The sequence below is a fragment of the Pteronotus mesoamericanus genome, unplaced genomic scaffold (genome assembly GCF_021234165.1).
Source record: "Pteronotus mesoamericanus isolate MK-2021 breed Mesoamerican mustached bat unplaced genomic scaffold, CSHL_Meso_final scaffold_232, whole genome shotgun sequence".
NCBI lineage: Eukaryota > Metazoa > Chordata > Mammalia > Chiroptera > Mormoopidae > Pteronotus > Pteronotus mesoamericanus.
Window position 1 is genome coordinate 13265942 of NW_026555311.1, and position 24935 is coordinate 13290876.

A 24935-nucleotide genomic window follows, 5' to 3' on the forward strand; every position below is an offset into this window, starting at 1 on the left:
GTGTATATGTGTGTGTATGCTGCATTGAACATGGGAATACAGATATCTGTTCAAGATACTGATTTCATTTTTTTAGATGTATACCCAGAAATAAGATTGCTGGTTCATATAATGGTTCTATTTTTAATTTCTTAAGCAACTTCTATATTGTTTTCCATAATGGTTGTACTAGTTTACATTTCCAGCGACAGTGTACAAGAATTTCCTTGTCTGCTCACCCTTGTCAGCATTTGTTATCCATTGTCTTCTTGATAATAAACATCCTAACAAATGTGAGATGATATCTCATTGTGATTTTGATTTGTATCTTTCTGGTGATTAGTAATATTAAGTATCTTTTCATGTACCTATTGTACTTATATGAAAAAAATGTCTATCAAGCCCTTTGCCCATATTTTGAGTTATTGGTAGGGTTTCATTTTGTTACTAAGTTATATGTGAGTTTGTATGTTTTGAACATTAATTCCTTATCCAATAGGTGATTTTCAAAATAATATTTCCTACTCCACAGTTTACCTTTTCATTTTGTTGATGACATCCTTTGCTGCACGAAAGCTTTCTAATTTGATGTCTTTCCACTAGCTTATATTTGTTGCCTTTGCTTTTGGTGCCAAATGCAAAATATCATTGCCAAGACCAATGTCAAGGAGCTTACTCTCTATATATTCTTCTAGGACTTTAACGGTTTCAGATCATCTGCTCAAGTCTTTGATTTATTTATTTTTAATCTTCACCTGGGGATATGTTTATTGATTTTAGAGACAGAGGAAGGGGGAGAGAGAGAGAGAAAGAAAACTTCTACATGAGAGAAAAGCATCAGTCAGTTGCCTCCCATATACTCCCGGACTGGGGATCAAACTGCAACCTAGGTAAGTGCCCTGACCCAGGATCAAACCCACCACCTTTTAGTGTACAAAAGATGCTCCAACCAGCTGAGCAACCCAGCCAGGGCTCTGAAAACAGTATAAATACCAAAAAATATATACTGGTTTTTACCAAAACAGCTCTGTAATATAGTTTGAAATCACAAAGTGTGATGCTGTAGCTTTGTTCTTCTTTCTAAGATGGCTTTGGCTATTTCAGGTCTCTTTTGATGTATGAACTTTAGGATTGTTTTCTCTATTTTTTAAAAAGCCATTTTGACTTTTGATAGGGATTGTATTATATCTGTACATGGCTTTGAGTAGTATGAACATTTTAACAATATTATTTTTTCTAATTCACGAACATAGAATATCTTTCCATTTATTTTTGGCTTCTTCAATTTATTTCACCAATGTTTTATAGTTTTTAATGTATAGCTTTTTATTTCCTGGGTGAAATTTTTTACTAAGCATTTTATTCTTTTTGATAAAGTGAATCCCTTTTTTGAAAATGGGATTGTTTTCTTAATTTCTCTTTCCGTTACTTCACTATTAGCGTATAGATGCACAAGTGGTTTTTGTATATTCATTTTATATCCAGCAACATTACTGAACTAATTTATTCTAATAATGTTAATTGTTTTTTTGGTAAGTCTTCAGGGTTTTCTTTGCTATAGTCCTGTGGAACTTGTGAATACAAGACCCATTGGCTTTCAGATCTAGGTGGGGTTAGGGAGTTCTGCACCCCCATGAATGATGCTGTGCTGGGGATGGAGTTTATGGTATGTCTCAGCCTTTTCTACCCATTTCAAGTGAGTACTTTCTCAGTTGCCTGATATGTAGGAATCACTCAGCTAGTTTCTGAATTACTCCCAGAAGGAATACATGTGTAGTTGCCTATTCAGTGTATAAGCAGGAGAAAGGAAATTCAGGAGCTTCCTATGTCATCATTTTTCTTTTATTAATATCTAATGTAGAAACTATTATTATCCTCATTTTAAAAAGGAGAACACTGAGACACATAAAAGTTAAATAAATTGTACATCATTACTTATACAATAAATTGGTGAGCTAGAATTTTAATCCAAACATTCAAATCCAGAGCCCTTAGTAATAGCTTCTATAACAGTGGTACTCAACAAGGGTTGATTTTAAACCAGAGGGTATTTGGCAATGTCTGAATATAATTTTGATTGTCACAATTAGAAGGGGAAAATACTACTAACATCTAGTAAATAGAAGTCAAGGATATTCCTAAACATTCTACAATGCACAAAACACTTCCCCACAACAACTAATTATTCAGCCTGAATGGTCAATAGAGTAAAGGTTAAAAAAAAACTTTTCTTTATATTATACTACTTCTGGGAAAAATTATATTTTGCTATGAAAGATGCGGTCTGCAGACTGGCAGCATTGTATCACCTAGGACCTTGTTAAAAAGCTCACTTCAGACCTACTAAATTAAAATCCACATTTCAGTAAAATTCCTAAGTACTTTATTTGCCTACTGGAGTTTGAGAAGCAGTGAATTATACTTTTAGTTCTAGCATGCTGTAATAAGTCTTGAATAAGATGAACCCCACATACCAGTCTAGTGTCCATGCAGAAGCCCAGAGAGACAATGCGAGGAAGATAGCGATGGGGTGGAAAATAGTGGTGAGAGGAAAATGGCCAGATCCGGCAGGGATATAATATGAGGAACTGAACTTTTCTTCAGCAGATGGTTTTAAATGGATGACTTCCTCATAATGATGAGAGGTTGCAAACAACTGTGCTAGAATGCCAAAATGACAAATAGCCCAGAAAATAAAAAACTATATCCTATGGAGTACATTTTTTATTCAACTATGCAAACATTACAGAATCTACATAAAACAAAATCATCCCATTAAGAGAATTCATCAAACCAGATAACTTGCATTATGCTGATAAAGATAGAAAGAGAATGAACTAAATAGAGTTTTTAAAAATTTTTTAATTCTTAATGTTGATGTCATGTTAACTCAGTTTTAAAACCAATCTAACTCTCACTGTCATTTATGGGCATATAATATGTATTTAGTTGTCCTCCAACAATAGAAGGATCTCATGCAATTATCATTTCTTCAATAATACACAAAGATCTGGTCTGACTAAAGCAATGGCAGTACCAATAGATCCTTCAACTGGGCACTCTCAGATTCAGATTCCTTGCTGTGTATGCACACTAAGCAATTTCCTAGAACTCCTTTTTCCTTTTATTTATCATAGGGATTTATGCAATCTTGATTTTGTATTTCTATATTATCATTTTATTTTTTACACTCTTGTTTAAGCAGCTTCAAATCCTGTGGAAATATTGATGAATACATAGATAAAGCAAGAGGCATGCAGATAAAAGCAATAAGTTAGGTGTGGGGGCAACCAAAAAAATGGATGTTTAAATCAAACTTTCTTGGCTCCTTTTAAAACACTGATTTAAAGAATTAAAATTAGATGATAAATAACTTCTACAAACTCCCCAAAGGCTGAATAAAGAACACATCCACAATTTAGGACTTGAAGATAACCACATTCTTGAGACAAAAGATGGAAAACCTCCTTGTGTCTTCTACACACACTACATTAAATTAATAGATCTAATTTTGAACATCTCCTATAATGATATTTGTTGTAAAATATTATATTTTCTTAATTTTAATGCTTTTAAGGCCCTGGGCTATTATAAGCATCAAAAAACATACATACATATGTACACACACATTTACAGTCATTATACTGCAGAATGTGTACATCAATTAGTAAAAAGTCAGAGAACCTCTCTTCTTTACCCCCTCTGAAAATATGTAATGAAACTTTGGGTTTGATTAAAATCATTTGTTCCATGACTGTGTTATCCAAGTTTGGTGTGAGTTTATTTCAGAATCTTCTACCTTAACTTATCCAACACCTTTGGATTAAAAATGCCTATTATACCATTTCTCATTCAAGTGATAGGTATTTGTTTCTGTTGTGCACTTCTTGAAGCTTTTTCTTTCACCTAATTTACCCTAGGAAGTTTTAAGATACCTTGATTGTGTTATAGAAAACTTAAAACCTATGCTTTTTTAACTGAACATATCGTCGACCTTATTGTTAGAAGAAAGCCTTACTTGACATTTGATATTAATCATAGACACTGGAGAAACAGCTCAGGGAGCTGGAATTGTCATCTGTGACCAATCAAGTCTCATTGGACACAACCCACTGCTCAGTGTTGCTTTAACTTGTGCTAAGATGTCACACCTGTCAGCCAACTCATACATCTTTCCAAGGACTCGCTAGGTTTAGTGTTTTCCCCATCTATAAATGCAACATATGTTAGCAACATGCACTGACAGAGTTCAGCAGTATTCTTTCCCTAGTTGAACTATTAGTTCACTTGTCAAATACAGGATTTTAACTTTAGTCTTCAAATAATTCAGAACCACAGTCAGAACTAGGGGAAAATGGCAAAGCAAATAGACAGCCTGTCTATCAAGATTTTCTACCAGTTGCTTAGCTCTTTATATACACTGCCTACCCTCATGTTATCTCTCCAGCAAGTGGAATAGTGAAGAAATGTACCTGGACCTTATAAATATAGACAACAGGAAGGCACCAGTATAGATACAATAGTGGTTTAATGAGAGTTCATTTTAAATTGTCCAGTTAAAAATTGTTTAGTAATTTTTTGAGGTTTATATGGTTGACCAAAGGTCATTGACACTAATTCAACACCAACAGGAATCCCCAATTTGGGATACAATGAAAAAGGAAACTTTATTCAGTACAAACAGTGATACACTATGGCTGTAAAAACGGCACTACTGTGGAACAGCTCAATAGTGCTACAGCATGACTGTGAAAACAGCAAGACTGGAGGCGGCCCTGGCCTCAGGCCCCTCTGCAGCTAGTTACCTCTGCTCTGCTCCAAGACTGTCTGCTCCAATGGTGTAAGATGGTCAAGATGGTATGCTCACTGTGCTCCAGTGAGACATGGTAGGTGTTTCAGCTCTAGTCAGGAATCACAGCCTTTGGTGGAAATGGTGCTCTCTGAGCCAGAGGAGAGCTGGATTGATGGACAGAAGCCCCTTCCCCTGGTCCCCGATTTGTCCATACTTATGCAAATGAGGATGCCAAATCCATGCAGTTTGTTCCAAAAATTACTATCTTGTTTAATCAGAGTAAATCCACTCTGACTGGTGACAGCTGCAGAGCTCTGACTGCATAAAGTCTCAGTCTTATTGGGTGAAATAAGATTCCAGGAAAACTTTATAAGGGCTAGCCCAGCCAGCAGAAACAGTGCAGATAGGCAGTTAAGTGCAGAGGCAGACAGTTAACACAGAGGCAGTTTAGCAGCAGGGACAGTCAGTTTAGTGCAGAGGCTTCTCTGTAAAGTGCAGTTTGTATGAGAGAATGTCATGCAGAAATGTCTGCTAGGCTCTGCTGTCTTTATTTGAGCCCAGTTAGCCAACAGGAGTCCCACCTAGCAGGTGTTTGGTGACTCCCACATGATGTCTGCAATATTCCTGAGAAGACAGAAAGTTTGGATGGTAAGCAGAAGCAACATAAAGCTAAGGACCAAATGGAGGTTGGATGTGCTCACCAATTACTAAAGCCATGTCAGGAAATGAAAACAATGGTGGATAAAACTATGCTTAAGTGTAACTATAAAATAGGAAAGTTTGAGAGGTTGGTATTGACCAAAATTGTGAGAGTAAAGAGACAGAAATGTGGGGGTAAGTAACATTAGGTTACCAAATATTTAAAGCAAAGAACACTGGACACGTAGATGAGGATTCATAAGTGGTTCCAAAGGCATCTGTTTGAAGGAGCTTCTTAAAACTATCTAGATATAGAAGATGTGCACAAAAATTACAATCATAAAAAAATAATGGAGGTAAGTTATTCGGGACTCCAACAGGAATACTGTCCAGCAAGAATAATATTTATTTTATATGGAATATTATAAGCTCTTTCCTAAAAAGTCATTTCTCTATTTATGTTCTGAGTCTGGTAAAGCTGAAGTCTGTAACATCTGCAGAGTACCATTGAGTTCTGTGGTCCTGGCCATGACCACGACAAAATGAGAATGAGATTCCAGACCTTCGGCCATCAGGATTTGTGTTGGGCTTCCCACTGCAGCTGCATCAATTCACACTTCTTTTTAAAAACACCACTAATCATGAGCAAGGCCTTTTGAGATTCCACCTGTGTTAAATCAAGAGCAGGAGAAAGATTTAAATCTTTCCTCTCCATCTCAAGCAAGCCAGAAATGCTCACTTCATTATGAATATCACTTCATGTCCTGACATGGGGCAGATTTATTCACACAGTAAAAAAGTTGAGAGTTCTTTGCTTTTCATAAAAATTTAAACTAAAACATGATAAGGTTAATGAAAAGCTATTGGATATATAAACTACCTTTTTCTTGTGATTTACCTTTCAGGTAGAATCAAGGGACGAAAACCTTGACTCACCACAATTATAAAGGAAACCCTGGAAGATCCAAAATGGCTGCAGAGCAGCTAGAAGCTCTGTCCACTTGCTCCCAGACCCAGACTGGTCTTGCACATAAACCACAGAGCAATCAACTTGAAAACCCAGCTGACAGTGAGTGAGAGCATGTGTGAGTGAATGAGTGTATGTGCAGACAAGTGTGTGGGGCATGTATGTGAGTGGACAAAAGCATGCTCACCTGCAGGGCCTTCAGGAGCGATCAGCTTGGGTTCTCCTGGCAGAGCTCCTGCCCCAGCAATAGCACAGTGGGCACTTCTCACTGTGAAGATTTGGGGTGGAAGCCATTTGGAATTTAAAATATCCTCCTTGGGCTCTGCAGATAGAATCGAGAGAGTAGCTAGTGGGATCTCAGTGCTGCCTACTCCCCCATAGGGCAGCAGCCATCTGGCTCAGGCAGACCACTCCCCTGAGCAGCAGCAGCATGATAGACCCAACAAACCCGCCCCTAGGAGAGACTCTGTCCGCCCTGTAGTATCTAAGCCCAACTGCTGACTGCAGAGTGACTAGATTAACAACTCAAGGAGATAGCCACAGAAAGTGGATTCCTGGAAGTCTTGAACAGTCTGCCTAAAGTCAGACAGGATCAACATCTGACATCATCAGAGGCACATCCAGAAAGAAAAAACAGCAGTCTCCTACCATAGAACTTCACACCACAAAGTCAGGAAATCAAGACAGATCAATTTGAGAAGCAGAAGAAAAGAAAGAAGAGTCTCACACATAATGGGAAGACAAAGAAAGACCCCCCATTTGAAAGGAAAGGAGGAATCCCCAGAAAGAGAACTAAATGAAATAGAGGCAAGTAAACTATCAGATATTGAGTTCAATGTTTCTAAGGAAACTCAATGAGCTCAGTGAGCTCAGAGAGAATAACAAAACACTACAGGGAAACTATGAGGAACTTACTGCAAACTATATCAGCATGAAAAAGGACATAGAAACTATTGATAAGGACAAGAAAAAATGAAGAATATAATTTCTGAATTGAATAACACAGTAGAAGGAATAAAAAATAGGCTAGATGAAGTAGAGGATTGAATTAGTGAGCTGGAGGACAAGGTAGAAAACATCTCCCAGAGAGAGAATCAATATGGTGGAGGAGTGAATGGAAGTCACACTGACCACCTCCCAGGACAAATCTGGAATTACAACTAAATTGTGGAGAAATCACCTGGAACAAACAACTGAACAATAACAAGAGAGGAGCCTTATAACCTCAGACAGACAGAAGAATCAGCTTTATCACAACCTAACTGGTAAGGAGTGTGGTAGAGACTTGAGAAGGGGGGTGGGGCACCCACAGGTGGCAGCACCAGAAGGATATTGAATGACCAGTTGGATCCCCCTGAGAAGAGGGGGGTATAAACCATAAGTGGGGATCTCCAGCCTACAGCACCAGAGCTCAAAAAATACTCAGAAAACAGCCATCAGTGAAAAGCAGCAGAGTTGCTTTTTCCCAGAGACAGGTGGCTGGAGATGCAAAGAGGCTTTTAAAGGGCCAAGAAACAGATTTTTATTTGCAGCCACTTACTCTGGGGTCTGGCAAAGGCAGGGACAGAGTGGGCTACAGACACCTGAGGAGACAATGGGAAAGGAGGCATTGGGAAGAGAACTTAGAGAGTAGCCAGCAGGATCCCAGTCCTTACTCATCCCACATACAGCAGCCACCATCTTGCTCAGGCAGACCACTCACCTGAGAGGCAACAGCCTGAGAGGACACAATAGCCCCACTGCCAGGGGGGGACTTTGCCTTGGCCCTGTAGTGCTAAAGCCTGAAAGGTGAGTACAGAGTGGCAGACAAAGATAGTAGATCCCTGGATAAAGCGAGTGGGCACAGAGTGGTCTAGAGACACCTGAAAAGAGACTGGAGATGGAGGCTTTAGGGAGAGAACAGAGAGAACAGCCAGCAGGATCCTGGTGCTGTCTCCTCCCTCATGAGGTGCCAGCCTTCTTGCTCATGCAGACAACTCCCCTGAGTGGCATCAGTGTGAAAGGATCCAATAACCCTGCCCCCCAGTAGAGACTCTGCCCAGCCCTGTGGTGTCTAAGCCCAACTGTTGACTGCAGAATAACTAGATTAACAGAAGAAGACAGCCACGGACAGTAGATTCCTGGAGGCTCGAAGAAACTGCCTAAGGTCAGACAGGGTCAACATCTGACAGCATCAGAGGCAGATCCAGAAAGTAAAAAACAGCAGTCTCCTATCATAGAACTTCACTCCACTAAGTCAGGAAATGAAGACAGATCAATTTAAGAGGCAAAAGCAAAAAAAAAAAAAAAAAAAAAAAAAAAAAAGAGTTTCAAAAATAATGGGAAGACAAAGAAACACCCCCCATTCAAAGGAAAAGGAGGAATTCCCAGAAAGAAAGCTAAATGAAATAGAGGCAAGTATACTATCAGATATTGACTTCAAAACAATGGTTCTAAGGAAGCTCAATGAGCTCAGTGAGCTCAGAGAGAATTACAAAAAACTACAGGGAAACTATGAGGAACTTACTGCAAACTATATCAGTGTGAAAAAAACATAGAAACGATCAATAAGAGACAAGAAAAATGAAGAATACAGTTTCTGAATTGAATAACACAGTAGAAGGAATCAAAAGCAAGCTAGATGCAGTGGAGGAATGAATCAGTGAGCTGGAGGATAAGGTAGAATAAAGCTCTCAGGAAGAGCAAGAAAATGAAAAAAGACTCAAAAAGAATGAAGAGGCATTTAGGGAAATGCAGGACAACCTGAAAAGTAATAATATCCATATAATAGGCATACCAGAAGGAGAAGAGGATGAGGAAGGGATAGAGAACCTCCTCAAAAAAGTAATGATGGAAAACTTCCCTAATTAGAGGAGAGAAAAAGTCACACAAGTCCAGGAAACACAGAGGGTCCCATTCAAGAAGGACCCAATGAGGCCCAAGACACATCACCATTAAAATGGCAAATATCAAAGACAAAGAGAGAATCCTAAAGGCAGCAAGGGAGAAAGGCAGCAAGGGAGCAGTAACATATAAGGGAGTCCCTGCTACAGCTAGCAGCTGACTTCTCAACAGAAACACTGCAAGTCAGAAAGGAATGGCAAGAAATATTCCAAGTAATGAAAAGCAAAGGCCTACAACAAACACTGCTGTACCCAGTAAAGCTCTCAGTTATAACGAAGGCAAAATAAGGAGTTTCCCAGACAAAAGAAAGCTAAAAGAATACATCCCCACCACGCCTACATTACAAGATATGCCAAAGGGACTACTTTAAGAAGATGAAGAGTGAGAGAGAGAGGAACACAGGTACAAACAGAAAAAGAGAAGAAGTACATATTAATAATGATGCGAAATGTAAATGGATTAAATATTCAAATCAAAAGACATAGGATAGCTGAATGGATAAGAAAAAAATGACCCGTATGTATGCTCCTGACAAGAGAACCAAGTCAGAACAAAGGACCTACACAGACTGAAAGTAAAGGGATGGAAAAAAATATTCCAACTAAATGGAAAGAAAAAGAAAAATCCAGAGTAGCAATACTTATATCAGACAAAATGGATTTCAAAACAAAGTCCATAAAAAGAGACCCTGAAGGACACCTCATAGTACTCAAAGGAAGAATCCATCAAGAAGACATAAACATTGTAAACCTATAGGAGCACCCAAATGTATAAGGAAAATCTTGGAGGACTTCAAGAAAGGTATCGATAGCAACACACTCATAGTAGGAGATTTTAACACCCCGCTCTCAGCAATGGATAGATCTTCCAAACAAAACATCAACAAGGATATTGTGGAACTGAATGACACATTAGATCAAATGGACTTCAATGACATATATAGACTCTTCCATCCCAAAGAAGCAAAATACACATTCTTTTCAAGTGCGCATGGAGCATTTTCAAAGATAGACCACATGATAGGACACAAAACAAGCCTCAACAAAATCAAGAAAACTGAAATAATAACAAGCATTTTCTTGGACCATGGGCTTGAAACTAGAAACCAACCTCAAGGAAAATCCTCAAAAACATTCAAACTCATGGAGACTGCATAGCATGCTATTAAACAATGAATGGGTCAATAATGAGATCCAAGAAGAAACCAAAAATTTTCTGGAGACAAATGAAAAATGAAGACACAACAGTCCAAATCCTATGGGACACAGCGAAGGCAGTCCTGAGAGGGAAGTTCATAGCAATACAGGCCTACCTAAAAAAGATAAAAATATTTCAAATAAACGACTTAACCCTACATCTTCACAAACTGGAGAAACAACAACAAAGCCCAGAGTGAGTAGAAGGGAGGAAATAATCAAGATCAGAGCAGAATTAAATGACATAGAAACTAAAAGAACAATCCAAAAGATGAATAAATCCAGAAGCTAGTTCTTTGAAAAGATACAAAATCAACAAGCCTTTATGCAGACTCATCAAGAAAGAAAGGGAGAGGACCCAAATAAATATCAAAAATGAAAGGGAAGCAATTACAACTGATACCACAGAAATACAAAAGATTGTAAGAAATTACTATAAGCAATTATATGCCAAGAAATTTGAAAACCTGGGTGAAATGGAGAAACTTCTAGAAAAATATGCCCTTCTAACACTGAATGAAGAAGAAGCAGAAAGCCTAAGCAGACTGATAACAGCAGGTGAAATCAAAGCAGTAATCAAAATACTCCCAGCACACAAAAGCCCTGGACCAGACAGTTTCACATGAGAATTTTACAAAATATTTAAGGAAGAGCTAACCCCTGTTCTTCTCAGACTATTCCAAAAAATCAGGAGGGAAGACTCCCAAACTCTTTTTATGAGGCCAGCATCATCCTTATCCCAATACCAGATAAAGACATGACAAAGAAAGAAAACTTCAGGCCAATATCGCTGATGGACATAGATGCTAATCCTCAACAAAATATTGGCTAACCATATTCAGCAATACATTAGAAAGATCATCCACCATAATCAAGTGGGATTCATCCCAGGGATGCAAGGATGGTTCAATACTTGCAAATCAATGAACATAATACATCGCAGAAACAAAAGGAAAGACAAAAATCACATGATCATATCAATAGATGTGGAAAAAGCATTTGATGAGGTACAGCATCCATTTATGATAAAAACAGTCAGCAAAGTGGGAATAAAGGGGGCATACCTCAACATAATAAAGGCCATATATGAAAAACCTGCAGCCAACATCATACTCAATGAGCAAAAACTTATTGCTTTCCCCTTAAGATCAAGAACAAGAAAAGGATGTCTGCTTCCACCATTCTTAATCAACATAGTACTGGAAGTTCTAGCCACAGCAATGAAAGAGAGGCTGGGGGACAGGGGGGATGGGGAGGAAGGAAAGAAGGAAGGAAGGAAGGAAGGTAGGAAGGAAGGAAGGAAGGAAGGAAGGAACTTCATACAAATTGGAAAGGAGGAAGTAAAACTCTCAGTATTTACAGACGACATGATAGTGTACATAGAAAACTCTATAGTCTCCACCAAAAATCTACTTGACCTAATCAGTGAATTGTGCAAAAAAGCAGGATACAAAGTCAATATTCAGAAACAGATGGCATTTCTTTATATCAACATGAAATGTCAGAAACAAAACCTAGGTGAAAAAAGATCCCATTTACTATAGCAACAAGAAAATAAAGTGCCTAGAAATGAACTTAACCAAGGAGGTAAAAGACCTGTACTCAGAAAAATACAAAACACTGAAGAAAGAATTTAAAGAAGATACAAATAAATAAAAGCATATACTCTGTTCATAGATTAGATAAATTAACATCATTAAAATGTCCATACTAGCCGAAGCAATCTATACATACAACATAATACCTATTAATATACCAGTAACATGTTTTGCAGATCTAGATAAAATATTTCAAAATTTTATATAGAACTAAAAAGCACCTAAAATAACCTCAGCAAGTTTGGGAAAGAAGGAACAAAGTAGGAGGGATCACCATACCTGGTATCAGTACACTTGCGCCAAGTGGCCGGCAAGGATTGGCGAGCGTGTGTGTGACCCGCACGGGCTGGCGAACGCTTGCACCAGCCTGCAAGGCCTCCCACAGATTGGCAGCAATATGGCCTGCACAGAGCCGCAAGGGCAGGCGGAAATTGACCCGCCTGGCCCGCGATTGTGGAGCAGCTCACAGAATTAGTAGATCCCAGGCCAAAGGGGTCACAGAGCTGCCCAGAGTCCCTGGAGGAGAGACTGGAGACAGGATTAACCAGAGAGTCCTGGAGCTGACTTCCTCCCATTTCCATAGTCTCCATTTGGCGAGGGCAGGCAACGCACCCAAAGAGCCAAGAGCGGGGAAAACACACAATACAAGACCCTAAACTGATCAGTGCCGGGGAGCACGCCGGCCAGGGGTGCCAGACAAATACTCAGGTCTTGAATAAGCCCCGAGGTCTGGAGCGAGCACGCATGAGCCCAAACAGGCGGGGGATCCTGCCGCGCCAGAAAGCGCGCTCAAGGAGCTGGCATGAGAGTGCAGAGCGATCCCAAAAAAGAGTCCATCCCTGACCGAAGGACTCACAGAGCTGCCCCAAACAGGAGTCAGACACAGACAGTAGACTACTAGAAGGCTCAAACAAACAACCCAAGGTCATATACGGTCAACAACTGACATCCTCAGAGGCACGCACATAAAGAAAAGTAAAGTGATAAATAAATAAATAAATAAAAAGACCCACCTACTACCAGAGAAGTTTAATCCACAAAGTCAGGAAATCTAGACAGCCCAATTAAAGCAGAAGTAAAAATAAATAAATAAATAAGATACTTAACAGACTCTCACAAAAATGGGAAGAAAAAGAAGTTCCCCCCAAATGAGTGGAAAAGGGGACTCCCCACAGAGAGAGCTCAATGAAATAGAGGCAAGGGAACCTATCAGATATTGAATTAAAAACAATGGTTCTAAGGAAGCTCAATGAGCTCAGCCAGCTCAAAGATAACTATGAGAAACTGCAGAGAAACTATCATGATCTTACAACACACTATATCAACCTGGAAAAGGACATAGAAACTATCAGGAAGACACAAGAGGATATGAAGAATACCATTTCTGAATTGAAGAACACAATAGAAGAAATCCAAAACAGGCTGGATGAAACTGAGGATCGAATCAGTGAGATGGAGGATAAGGTAGAAAAAAGCTCCCAGAAAGAACAAGAAATGGAAAAAAGGCTCAAAAAGAATGAAGAGGCATTTAGGGAAATGCAGGACAACCTGAAACGCAGTAATAGCCATATAATAGGGATACCAGAAGGAGAAGAAGAGGAGCAAGGGATAGAGAACCTCCTCAAAAAAGTAATGATGGAAAATTTTCCCTAATTTGAGGGGAGGAAGGCTCTCATGGATCCAGGAGGCACAGAGGACCCCACTCAAGAGGGACCCAAGGAGGTCCACTCCAAGACACATCATCATTAAAATGGCAACTATCAAAGACAAAGAGAGAATCCTCAAGGCAGCAAGGGAGAAGGAGAAAGTAACATACAAGGGGGCCCCGATATGCCTAGGAGCTGACTTCTCAATAGAAACACTACAAGCCAGAAGGGAATGGCAACAAATATTCCAAGTCATGAAAAGCAAGGGCCTACAGCCAAGGCTGCTCTATCCAGCAAGGCTCTCAATTAATATAGAAGGGGAAATAAGGAGTTTCCCAGACAAAAGAAGGTTAAAAGAATACATCTCTACCAAACTACCCCTTAGCAAGATATGCTAAGGGGGCTGGTTTAAGAAGATGAAGGAAAAAAATGAGAGAGAGAGGAACACAGGTACAAAGAGAAAAGATGAGTAAGTTTCTGTCAGTACTGTCTCTCAACGTGAATGGGCTAAATGCCCCAATCAAAACACAAAGGGTAGCTGAATGGATAAGAAAACATGACCCACACATATGCTGCCTACAAGTGACCCACCTCAGAAACAAAGACCTACACAGATTGAAAGTAAAGGGATGGAAAAAAATATCCCAAGCAAATGGGAAAGAGAAAAAGGCTGGGGTTGCCATACTTGTATCAGACAAAGTAGATTTCAAAACAAAGGCCAAAAAAGAGACCCAGAGGGGCACTTTATAATACTTAAAGGAAGAATCTATCAAGAAGACATCAACATTGTGAACTTATATGCTCCCAATATAGGAGCCCCCAAGTTTATAAGGAAATTGTTGGATGACTTCAAAAAAGATATAGAGAGCAACGCACTGATAGGAGGGGATTTCAACACCCCACTGTCAAAAATGGACAGATCTTCCAAACAAAACATTAATAAACATGCTGTGGCACTGAATAATACACTGAATCAAAGAGACTTAACTGACAAATATAGAACCTTACATCCCAAAGAAGAAAAATACACATTCTTTTCAAATGTTCATGGCAGTTTTTCAAAGATAGACTACATGATAGGACACAAAGCAAACCTCAGCAAATTCAGGAAAATTGAAATAATACCAAACTTTTTCTCAGACCGCAAGGGCTTGAAACTGGAAATCAACCTCAAAGAGAAACTTCAAAAACTTGCAAACTCATGGAGACTGAACAGTACACTATTAAACAATGAATGGGTCAATAATGAGATAAGAGAAGAAATCAAAAAATTTCTGGAAACAAATGAAAATGAACAGACAACAGTCCAAAACCTATGGGACACAGCAAAGGCAGTCCTGAGAGGGAAGTTCATAGCAATACTGGCTTACCTAAAAAAGATAGAAACATTTCAAATAAAAGACCTAACACTACAACTTCAAGAACTGGAGAAACAACAACAAATAAATCCCAGAGCAAGTAGAAGGAAGGAAATAGTCAAGATTAGAGCAAAACTGAATGAATAGAGACAAAAAGAACAATGCAAAGGATCAACCAATCCAGAAGCCAGTTCTTTGAAAAGATAAATAAAATTGACAAGCCTTTAATCAGACTCATCAAGAAAAAAAGGGAGAGGACCCAAATTAATAATATCAGAAATGAAAGAGAAGAAATAACAACTGATACCACAGAAATACAAGGGATTGTCAGAAACTACTATGAACAATAATATGCCAAGAAATTTGAAAATCTTGATGAAATGGACAAATTTCTAGAAAAGTATAATCTCCCAACACTGAAGGAGGAAGAAACAGAAAGCTTGAACAGACTGAAAACAGCTGGGGAAATTGAAGCAGTCATCAAGAAACTCCTGGCACACAAAAGCCCAGGGCCGGACCGTTTCACAGGAGAACTTTACAAAACATTTAAGGAAGAGCTAACCCCTGTCCTTCTCAGACTATTCCAAAAAACCCAAGAGGAGGGAAGACTCCCAGACTCTTTCTATGAGGCAGCATCACCCTGATCCCAAAACCAGATAAAGACCCTACAAAGAAAGAAAACTACAGGCCAATTTGGCTGATGAACATAGATGCTAAAATCCTCCACAAAATATTGGCAAACTGCATCCAGCAATACATTCGAAAGATTTCCCACCATCAAGTGGGATTCATCCCATGCATGAAGGGATGGTTCAATATACGCAAATCAGTAAACGTGATACATCACATAAATAAAGAAAAGACAAAAACCACATGATCATCTCGATAGACACTGAAAAAGCATTTGATAAGGTACAGCACCCATTTATGATCAAAACACTCAGCAAAATGGGAATAAGTGGGGCATTCCTCAACGTAATAAAGGCCATATATGAAAAACCTACAGCCAACATCGTAATCAATGGGCAAAAACTGAAAGTTTTCCCACTAAGATCGAGAACATGACAAGGATGTCCTCTTTCACCGCTCAATTTCAACATCGTATTGGAAGTCCTAGCCACAGCGGTCAGACAAGAGAAAGAGATAAAAGGCATCCAAATAGGAAAGGAGGAAGTAAAGCTATCATTGTTTGCAGATGACATGATAGTGTACATAGTGAACCCTGTAGACTCTACCAAAAAACTCCTCAACCTAATTAGTGAATTTGGAAAAAAAAAGCATGATACAAAGTCTACATTCAGAAATCAAAGGCATTTTTGTACACCAGCAATGAAAGAGAAGAAGAAGAAATCAGAAAAAAAAAATACCATTCGATATAACAAGAAGAAAAATAAAGTACCTAGGAATAACTTTAACCAAAGGGGTAAAAGACCTGTACGCAGAAAACTATACAACATTGAAGAAAGAAATTAAGGAAGACACAAATAAATGGAAGCGTATACCATGCTCATGGATTGGAAGAATTAATATAATCAAAATGTCCATACTACCCAAAGAAATTTATAGATTCAACGCAATCCTTATTAAGATACCAATGAAGTATTTCACAGAAATAGAACAGACATTTCAAAAATTTATATGGAACTATAAACGACCCCAAATAGCTGCAGCAATTTTGAGAAAGAAAAACAAAGTAGAAGGGATCACAATACCAGACATCAAACTATACTGCAAAGTCACTATATTCAAAACAATCTGGTACTGGCACAAGAACAGACCCATAGACCAGTGGAACAGAATAGAAAGCCCAGAAATAAGCCCAGATCTATACGGGCAACTAATATTTGACAAAGGGGGCAGAAGCATAAAATGGAGCAATAACAGCCTCTTCAACAAATGGTGTTGGGAGAGCTGGATGGCTACATGCAAAATATTGAAATTGGATCATCAGCTGACACCATACACACAAATAAACTCAAGATGGATCAAAGACTTGAATATAAGTCGCAACACCATCAAAGTCCCTGAGGAGAACATTGGCAGGAAACTCTCAGATATCCCATGCAGCAATTTTTTCACTGATATGTCTTCTAAAGCAAGGGACATAAAGGAAAGAATAAACAAGTGGGACCTCATCTAAATAGAAGCTTCTGCACAGCTAAAGAAAACATCAGCAAAAGGAAAAGGGAGCCAACCACTTGGGAAAATATATTCGCTAATGATACATCAGAGAGAGGTTTGATCTCCAAGATATATAAAGGACTCACTCGACTCCACTCCAAGAAGACAAATCATCCAATCCAAAAATGGGCAAAGGACCTCGGCAGACGCTTTTCCAAGGAGGAGATACAGAGGGCCCAGAGGCATTTGAAAGGATGCTCAGCATCACTAGCCATCAGAGAAATGCAGATCAAAACCACCATGAGGTACCACCTCACACTGGTCAGAATGGCCATCATAAACAGATCATCAAACAACAGGTGCTGGTGAGGCTGTGGAGAAAAGAGAACCCTAGTACACTGTTGGTGGGAATGCAGACTGGTGCAGCCACTATGGAAAGCAGTGTGGAATTTCCTCAAAAAGCTGAAAATGGAACTGCCTTTTGATCCAGTGATTCCCCTGCTGGGACTATACCCAGAACACCAAAACGCCATTTACAATAGCCAAGTGTTGGAAGCAACCTAAATGTCCATCAGTAGATGATTGGATCAAAAAATTATGGTACATATACACAATGGAATACTACGCAGCAGAAAGAAAAAAAGAACTACTAAACTTCGCGACAGCATGGATGGAACTGGAGAGCATTATGCTAAGCGAAATAAGCCAGGGGGCAAAAGACAAATACCATATGATCTCAACTATAAGCGGAACCTAACCAACAATACAAAGATGCAAGGAAAATAAGACCAGCAACACTGAAAGGAAAAGAAATCAACAGAGACAAGACAGAAGGAGGGAGGGGAGATGGGGAAAAGGAAGGGAAGGGGAAAGTCAAGGAACATATAGCAAGGACTCATGGACAAAACCAAAGGGGAAGAGCTGAGGGAGGGAAGGAGGGAGGGGGCAAGGGAAAGTGGTGGGGGGTAGGCAGAGACAAATGTATTTGAAAAAATAAAAAAAAATATCTGGTATCAAATTATACTACAAGGCCACTGTAATCAAAAAAGTCTGGCATAAGAATAGACACATAGACCCTGGAACAGAATAGAGAGTCCAGAAATAAACTCAGGTGTCTATGGTCAATTACTATGTGACAAAGGGGCAAGATCATAAAATGAATAAAAATAGCCTCTTCAATAAATGGTGTTGGGAAAACTGGAACTGGTTCATGCAAAGAAATGAAACTAGACCACCAACTTACACCATACACCAGAATAAACTCAAAAATGGAAAGAAGACTTAAATATAAATTGTGACACCATAAAAGTCCTAGAGGAAAACATAGACAGTAAAATTTCAGATAACCCACACAGCTGTATTTTTGCAGATATATCTCCAAGAGCAAAGGAAATAAAGAAAAAAAAATTGGACTACATCAAATTAAAAAGTTTCTGCATGGCTAAAGAAACCATCAACAAATCTAAAAGGGAACTGACCATATAGAAGAACATATTTGCCAATGATACCTTGGGCAAGGCTTTGATCTCCACACTGTATAAAGAACTTATATGACTCAACACCAGGAAGTCAAACAATCCAATTTAAAAATGGACAAAAGATTGGAATAGACACCTCCAAGAAGGACATAGAGACTACCCATAGACATATTAAAGGATTCTCAACATCACTAGCCATCAGAGAGATGCAAATTAAAACCACAATGAGATATCTCTTCACACCTGTCTGAATAGCCATCATTAATAACTTAACAAAGAAGAAGTGCTGGCGAGGATGCAGAAGAAAGGAAACCCTGGTGCACTGTTGGTTGGAATGCAGACTGGTGCAGCCACTGTGGAAAACAGTATGGAATTTCCTCAAAAACTAAAAATGGAACTGCCTTTTGACCCGGTGATTTTGCTGCTGGAATATACCCTAAGAATCCTGAATTACCAGTTTAAAGAAGTTGCACACCCCTATGTTCACAGCAGTGCATATACACAAGCCAAGTGCTGGAAACAGCCTAAGTGCCCATCAATAAATGAGTGGATCAAAAACTGTGAACACAATGGAAAGCCATGCAGTAGACATAATCAATAAACTAAACTAATGAGCAAAATAGAACCAAGGACATGGAAACTTGGAACAGATTGACAATGACCAGTGGGACTGAAGACGGGGGATAAGGGTGGAAAGAATGATCTAGTCAATGATCATGTATGAACAACCCATGGACATGAACAGCAGGGTCAGGAATGACTGTGGGAGTACAGAGTAGGATGGGTAGAGGAGGAAACACAAAAGGGGGAAAATTGGGACAGCTGTAACAGAAGAATAATAAAATATTAAAAAGAGAAAGAAAACAATTATTGATCCATATAGTAGATTAAAAATATTGGGCAGGAATTATGTTTTGCTGGGCCCTTCAAGAAGCATAGTTTCTTAATAAATCTCTGTTGGAGCACTTGCTTCATGCTTTTAGAAAAGTACTTTGTACCCTCATCTACTATGAAAACCTACCTAAAATAGAAGGAGTGAAGATGATCTCTTAATGAATGGTTGTGTTGATCCCAATTCCCTGCGATCCTGTATCTGGCCAGTCCCTGGAGCCGCATGCCCTCAACCTAGTCACCCCTGGCAGGCTAAGAACAAGATTTCTTCATGCAAGTCCCCACTGGAAGCCCCAAGGACAGCCTGGCCCACTCCAGGCTCACCATTACCTTGAAACATTCACCATTGGAGTAGGTGAGGCAGTGTGACTACCAGTGACTAGGAAGCCTCATGATGTGATGAATAAAAGAACTGAATTTGGAATCAGGAGACAAGTGTCCTTGTTTCAGTTCTAATCCTTAATTAGCTCATGACTACAGACAAGTCTCTTCAAATCCCTGTCCTCATTTTCTCATTTATAAATATGGGTAATGATAATCTACCATACCAAATTGATTTTAATAAAATGATATGTGAAAGCACTTTGTAAACAATGAAACAACATACACATGAAAGAAATTACATGAAATTATTTATCAAAATTTAATATTTTCTGATCACAAGATATCATCTAATTAGCTTATTCCCATATAGTTATGTTAACGAATTTTTTTTCAAAAGATGACAGTTAAACAAAGACCATTGTCTCCTTACTCAAAAGTGCTATGTCAGAATGTTTATTCTTCCAAAATCGTTGTATTAAGACTCCAGTATATACACTTGATTCATGTAATACAGTCAATGTTTCATATATACATTGGTGAATCCACAGTCATATGTTTCTCAAGCATTGGTGCGAAGAATGACTAATGACAAGTATAAATGCTGCTTTGTTGACAATTTCTTATTTCCGAGGCCTCTTGCAGCCACATATAATTATAGGCAATGAATCTCAAATAAAGAACTTTCATCTCACCTTCCTTTGGAAAATAAATGAGCAATAATGATAAATAAGACTCAAATATAACTCTGTCTGAAGATAATGTGGGCCGACTCTCAGTCAAGCAGTCAGAAAACCAGTGCTATAGACACAGCTGTGCTAAAAACATATGTTGGGGGAGGGGAGGATTGTAAACTGGGCAACCATTGTGCAAAATATTATAAAGAGTGTTCAAAAAATTCAAAATAGAACACCACACAAGCCAGCAATTTCACTTCTGGGTATTCATCTGAAAAAAACAGAAACACTAATTTTAAAAGATATATGCACCCTTCTGTTCATTGCTGCGTTACTTAAAATAGCCAAGATATGGAAGAAACCTACATGTCCATCAGCAGATGCATGGATAAAGAAGAGGTGGTACAAGACTATATTTTCAGGGATCATTTCTGTAGTTTGCTTCTAGAAGCGGTGGTACATATATACAATGTAAAATTACTCAGCCATAAGAAATAATGCAATCTTGCCATTTTCAACAAAATGGATGTACCTACAGGGTATTATGTTAAGTGAAATAAGTCAGACAGAGAAAAACAAACACTATATGATTTCACTTATATGTGGAATCTAAAAAACAAAACAGAAACAAACTCATAGATACAGAGAGCAAATTGATGGTTGCCAAAAAGGGGGAAAAGGTGGGGTAGAAAACAGTAAGGGAATTAAGAAATAAAAACTTCCAGTTATAATATAAGTCACAGGGATATAATGTTCACTATAGAGAATAGAATCAATAATATCATAACTATGTATGGTGGCAGAGGGTTACTAGACCAACCACTTTGTAAGGTAGGTAAATGTTGAATCACTGTGTTGTACACTTGAAAGAAATATAATACTGTATGCCAATTATAAATGAAACTAAATTCAAAAAGAAAATAAAAGCACATGTTACATCAACATTCACATAAACCCTATGGCATCTATTTTCTTCATCTATTAAATAGAGAAAAGAGGGGAATTAGAGTTCAATTTTTAGAGTTTAATTTTTGTGTGTGTCATGTGTCTCTTTAAATTACAACTACACTATGAGGAGGTATTAGTATTTTTAATCACTATAAGAGGATGTAGTAATATTATCTCTACCTTATTATTGGGTCACTGAAGCTTAGAGTACCTAAGTAACATAAAATAAAATTTGCACCCAAGTGTAGGGAATTCAAGAACCCACACAGAGGACCTACGGAAGACTTCAAGTGAAGTGCCTCTGAATCAGAGCATGTAATCTTTCTACCTGTGCATTCCCTTTCTAAAATGGAGGACACATGTTCTGCTTTGGTTACACACAAATCCATGGCCTGGTGTGGTCCATTTCCTTCTAATAACAGAAAATTACGTAACAATAGGAATGTAACACTACTAACCAGCAAGATTATAGCACACCATCATCTTCTCAAATAATGACAAAGTTTTGAGTAATAAAAATGAATTCACTTTGTTCTGGTGATACCCAGAGAAGCTGCTACCAGTAAGCCCTGAATTAGGCCACAGGACACTCTCTTCCTGTACATAAACTAGATCAGACAATTTTGTCAAGGACCATGGACATTTACCATTTGAGTCCTCCCCTGTAGAGAGGACAAATTTTTCAAATCCAAATCAATATCAATCAAATGTTAGAATAGAATAAACACATTTTCAGACATCAAGTTCTCTGAAGATGTTGCTTCTAAATGTTTTCTTTTTAGGATATTGCTGGAGGTTGTACTCCATCAAAATAAAGAATTAAACTAATAAGATCAAGTCATGAAATCCAAGAGTAAGAGCTGAGATGCAAGAGGAGATATTTTTGAATGTCAGCAAAGCTAAGCTCCAGGACCATAGCTAAGCAGAAGAGAGGTAAGTGGAAAGCAGAATTGAAAGTTATTTTATACTTGACTTCTGGTCAAGATGGTGGCATAGATAAATACAGCTTGCCTTCTCACACAACCACATCAAAATTACAACTAAAATATAGACAATGATCAGTCAGAACAGTCAGAAATCAAGCTGAATGGAAATCTTACAACTACAGAATAAAAAGACATATCTATCCAGACTGCCACAAGGGTTGGAGACATGGAACAGGCTGGTACCACATCCACATGTGGTGGATAAAAACTTGGGAGGGCTACCTCGGAATGGAGGAGTCCCAGCCCCACACTAGGCCTCCAAACCCAAAGTTCCAGTGCCAGGACGATAAATCCCCATAACTTCTGGCTGCAAAATCCAGTGGAGATTAACTCAGTGGAAGAAACTTCAGGAGTCCCAAATAGTTCTTCTTAAAGAACCTACACACAGACTTACTCAAACTCACTCCCTCTGAGCTCCAGCAGAGAGATGACAGCTTGAAGGGCACCAGTTGCATACAGAAAGAAAATGAATTGTCAGTCATCAAGGCAAGAGCTAGAGGACAGCTTTCTCCAGACAGGAAGGCAGGTAGAGGCCATAGTCCCTTTTCTGAATGCTCTCCTTCAAAAGTCACAGAGCCAGCAGGCTGGTGCCATTTCTGAGACTCCATCAACCTGGCTAACACTGTTTTCCCTGGAGTCCCCAGAGACTTTATCTCACCGAACTTATGGGTCCACCCAAGCTGCTTTTCCATATGAATGGCTGGTCTTTGCTCATGCTTCACAACTTCCTAAATCTTCTCTAACAAGCAACAGCCAGTCTCACTGAGCCTCCAGCCCCCATACCTCTGTTAAGTGGCCCCAAACTCAGCACTAGCAGCAGCCAACCTAGATTTACAATTTAGCATTGCCTGGGAATCTTCAAGCCCAGCACAAGTAGCAGCTGTCACAGATTGCTTCCTAGTTCATGTTGAGTGGCCCTGGACAGCACACAGGTGGTGGCTGACCTTGGCCTGCACCATGTGGGAATCCCAGAGACTGCTCACCACATTGGAGCACCACCACCCTGCCCCTGCACTGTTGTTCTTCCATAGAGGGCAGAGGTTGATGGTCACTGGTCACAGCCACTCCTTGCAACTGATTGGTCTGGATAAATCCCTCCCATTGCCCTGCCAAGAGTAGTCAAGGTTCAGATACAAAAGGAGACTACACTCAGCCCACACAAAGGTTACACTTTGCCCGGTTTGGGTGATAGGGGAGGCTATGCCACTGGAACCTACAGGACACCTACTATATTAGGCCATGCTACCAAGACAGGGAGTCATAGCAGCTCTAAGACATAGAAACAAACACAGGGAGACTGCCAAAATGAGGAAACAAAGAAACATGGTCCATGTGAAAGAACAGATCAAAATTCCAGAAAAAGAGCTAAACAAAATGGAGATAAGCAATCTATCAAATGCAGACTTCAAAACACTGGTTATTAGGATTCTCAGGGAACTTAGTGAGGACCTCAACAGCATAAAATGAAGTCAGAAACAAAGGATTCACAATTGAAATAAAGAAAAATTTACAGAGAAACAACAGAAGAATGGATGAAGCCAAGAATCAAGTCAATGATTTCAAACATAAGGAAGCATAAAACAACCACACAGGACAAGAAGAAGAAAAAAAACAAGAATAGTGTAATGAGCCTCTGGGACAGCCTCAGGCATTCCAACAGTCACATGATAGGGTGCCAGAAGGACAGGAGAGAGAGCAAGAAATTGGAAATCTATTTGAAAAAGCAATGAAAGAAAAATTCCCTAATTTGGTGAAGGAAATAGACATACAAGTCCATGAAGCAATAGAGTTCCAAATAAGATGGATGCAAAGAAGCCCATTGCAAGACACATCATGATTAAAATGCCAAAATTTAAAGATAAAGAAAGAATCTTAAAAGCAGCAAGAGAAAATAGTTTAGTTACCTACAGGGGAGTTGCTATAAGGCTATCAGCTGATTTCTCAAAAGAAACTTTGCAAAAAAGGATTAGCACGAAATGTTTAAAGTCATGAAAAGCAGGGATTTACAGCCCAGATTGCTCTACCCATCAAAAATATTATTTACTATCAAAAGGCACATAAAGAGCTTTCCAGACAACAAAAAACTAAAGGAGTTCAGCATCACCAAACCATTATTATTTGATGGTTGCCAGACAGGAGGGCGGTATGGGAGAATGGATTAAGAGGGGAGATTAAGAATTACAAATTGGTACTTACAGAATAGCCATGGGGATGTAAAGTACAGTATATAAAATAGAGTAGCCAAAGAACCTATAATGCATGACCCATGACCATGAACAATGGTGTGGGGTTGCATTAGAGAGTGGGGCATGATCTGTGGAGGGGACAAAGGAGGAAAATTGGAACAATTGTAATAGCATAATCAACAAAACATAATTAAAAAGAAAGTTACTTTACAGAGTTGTTAGACAATGTAGGAAATCTTTACCAAAAAGAAAAAAAGACGGAATGAATT

General features: G+C 38.9%; 1 pseudogene; it reads left to right on the top strand.

Moving 5' to 3' along the window:
* Positions 1–20952: 20952 nt before the first annotated feature.
* LOC129085445 (uncharacterized) lies at positions 20953–21073 on the top strand (annotated as a pseudogene).
* The last annotated feature ends 3862 nt before the right edge of the window (positions 21074–24935 follow it).